Source organism: Simochromis diagramma, unplaced genomic scaffold (assembly GCF_900408965.1).
Source record: "Simochromis diagramma unplaced genomic scaffold, fSimDia1.1 OVJJ01000187.1, whole genome shotgun sequence".
NCBI lineage: Eukaryota > Metazoa > Chordata > Actinopteri > Cichliformes > Cichlidae > Simochromis > Simochromis diagramma.
Window position 1 is genome coordinate 17,565 of NW_024387010.1, and position 3,352 is coordinate 20,916.

Below are 3,352 nucleotides of genomic sequence, written 5' to 3' on the forward strand. Positions count from 1 at the left end.
TCAAACTGATGGCAGCCTTGGAGCGTTGCAGGCACGAGTAGAGGAGCTTGTCGTCATCATCAGAGTGCGAACACAAAGTCTTTACAGACAAAATGGTGTCACAGTTTCTTTGAAACGGACCGTTTGATGCTCAGTTTGTACAGCTTGTACAGCTACTTTGTAAACAGAATAAAATCAGATCCAGGTTTGTTTAAGCTGGATGTGATTTGTTCTAGCAAACAAATTGATGAGTGTAGATTAAAATGTAAATATATGCATTATGTGAAGGTGTTCCTTTTTATGATTATTTACAGATAGCAACAAGAGGCGACACAGAATTCACAAGGTCATCTTAGATGAGAAGAAGCACTTGGCGGCTGCTGTTGACGACTACAACAAGCTCGCTGAACCAACAAAGCAAATCGTATCCAGTGATGCCCTCATGCAGACCCGCGTTTGGCCCTGGCAGAGCACAAGTGAATGTTAGCTCTTGATTTCTAAATATCCTTTTTAAACAAACTCCCAGTATCTGAGCAGCAGTTGAATGTTTTGTTCTTGAATCATAATATGCTGCTATGTTTTCCTATCTGATGTTGTTAAACTGTAGCTGCTGCTGACCTCCGGACAAAGAGAAAGGTCTTTGAGAAGGTGATGGCTGTGAGGCGCCTGAGAGAGGAGGAGATGATCCTTTGCAGGGAGATGCAGCATCACTGGACAGTGTTGCGAATGCGATCTGTGGTGTTGGGGACAATCTCCTCAGACTGTAAGCACATCTTTTATTTATTTATACATTTGGTGATGAATTGATTGAAAATAAGAGCAGATGCTAAAGTCTTACTGGATCTTTTACCTATATTTGGGTTGCTAGCTAACACTGCCTTCTCCCTTAAAAAAAAGTTTAATTACATGATCCTAACTCCTTGTGTTTATGAGGTGAGGTTTGTTTGTTTGTTTGTTTTACTTATATTTAATAGTTTTGTTGTTTTTACAGCCTCCCTTGTTGGCATGTCGGAGGATGCACAGAAAGGACTCCATAGCCTGGTTTAAAAACAAAGTGAACTGAAAGCTGAAACGCTCAAAGTAAAGGACGTGTACAAGAGAATCCTCAGCCACCAACCACTCCTGGAAATGGACTCGGAGGAGGAGGAGGACGTTCCAGACGATGAGAGTGATTTGAGCACTTCTGATGAAGACTGATTGTGTCATCATTGATGTTATGTTTGCTAGAATAAAAAGTTAATCACATCTGTTTAATGTGATTTTTATAATGTCTGTTTCAGAAATTGCTTATCAACAGACATTTTACATGTTGAGAAGAACAATGTAATTCCCTTGGTGCAGTTGTTTACCCTGAATCATTCTTTCCCATCTAATTTAATGACTAGTGCACATGTTCAGATACAATAACATCATTTAATTCATGGGATGCTTTCTGGGCTGCTCAAATTACCACAAAATGTAAAAGCACCAGGCAGCACACTCACAAGGACATTTTTTGTTCAGTGTTTTGTTGAAGAAATCAACAAGTACAACTGAGATGTTTGCTGTAGTGGTGTGTTTGTTAAGAAGCATGCCAGCACACTGGTGAACTGACAGTCCCAGAATGCACCCGAGCCAGTGACTCGCCCCAGAACAAATGACATTATTTCTCTAGAAAGACAACCGTGATCAAAGACTAAGTAAAAGAGTAGGAAACAAAAGCTAAGGAAAGGTACTGTGGGGTAGGAAAGAAAGGCCAGAGCTGTGCAAAATGACCTCCAGCAGGCCACAAATATGCACGTCTGTTCAAACGGTCAGATACTGACTCCATGAGGGTGGTATGAGGGCTCGACGTCCACAGGTGGGGGTTGTGCTTACAGTCCAACACCGTGCAGGATGTTTGGCATTTGCCAGAGAACACCAAGATTGGCAACTTTGCCACTGGCGCCCTGTGCTCTTCACAGATGAAAGCAAGTTCACACTAAGTACTTGTGACAGAGTCTGGAGACATATTGGAGAACCTTCTGCTGCCTGAAACATCCTCCAGCATGATGGTTGGGCAGTGGCTCACTAATGGTGTGGGTGGCATTTCTTTGGGGGACCGCACAGCCCTCCATGTGCTCGGCAGAGGTAGCCTGACTGCCACTAGGTGCTGAAATTAGATCCTCAGACCCCTTGTGAGACTATATGCTGGTGCGGGTGGCCCCGGGTTCCTCCTAATGCAAGACAGCGCTAGACCTCATGTGGCTGGAGTGTGTCAGCAGTTCCTGCAAGACGAAGGCATTGATGCTGTGGACTGGCCCGCCCATTCCCCAGACCTGAATCCATTTGAGGACATCTGGGACATCATGTCTCACTCCATCCACCAACTGCACCACAGACTGTCCAGGAGTTGGCAGATGCTCTAGTCCTGGAGTCTGGGAGGAGATCCATCAGGAGACCATCTGCCACTTGTGGAGCATGGAAATTATTTTATTGCTATTGTTAAATAATTATCATCATTACCATTGCATTAATAATAGAATCTGCAGCATTGATATTGTATTCAGAGGTTTAAACAGTGTGTGTGTCTTTTAGAAAGACTAAGTTGCAGGCTGACAGGAAGTTGCAGAGAGTTTGCAGGACTGAAACCGAAAGTCATTCTGAGCAGGTTAGACGAGGCTATTTGAATTACTAGGTTATTCTAATTGTCTGTTATACTTTTATATTCTTTTACTAAGCTTTTAGTAGAAGTTCTTGATTAAAACATTTATTCAACATAGTACATGTAGTTTCAGTTAAGTTATTACACATAAGGATGAGCCTCTGGTCTGGTAAAAGGTCAGAAGTGCAACGGGTGAATTGAGAGAACATTTGAGGACGACACACACACACTCAGTTAGAGAATCATTTATAGGTGGAAGTTTAATCATGTTTTGCCTGGGGTTGCAAAAGAGCAGTTTGTCGCAGAACTGCTGCTGAGGTGTCAAGATGACAAGAGAGCATCCGGCAATGACAGGAAGTACCGGCCATGAAGATAGAAGACAACGTTCCTTTAAACTGTGTTAAAAGTCATTGTGGTTTTGATTTGACGTATGTATTCTGTCTGTGACGTATGAAGGGGCGTCATTAATTCAAACCCTGATGCTATAAAAATCTGTGTATGCTTTGATTAAGTCGAAGATCAAGTGCTGTCTGCGTACAGTGGTCTTCCCATGCGTGTATTCATTAAAATCAATTGTTTGACCAAGATCTTCTGGACCTGGTTGTTTGTACTCTCCTTCCTCAATTATGTGAACCTTAACACACTTCATCAGGAGCATGCCCAGGTGTTGTAGTGAGGTCATACAGGCATGTGGAGGCCACACAGACTACAGAGCCTCATTTTGACGTGTTTTAAGGACATTACATCAAA

General features: G+C 42.7%; 1 long non-coding RNA gene across 1 annotated transcript; it reads left to right on the plus strand.

Moving 5' to 3' along the window:
• Positions 1 to 555: 555 nt before the first annotated feature.
• Positions 556 to 1,224, plus strand: LOC120739299. The gene is made up of 2 exons (XR_005697169.1): positions 556 to 742; positions 971 to 1,224. It is a non-coding gene; the product is annotated as an uncharacterized LOC120739299 (long non-coding RNA).
• Positions 1,225 to 3,352: the final 2,128 nt, after the last annotated feature.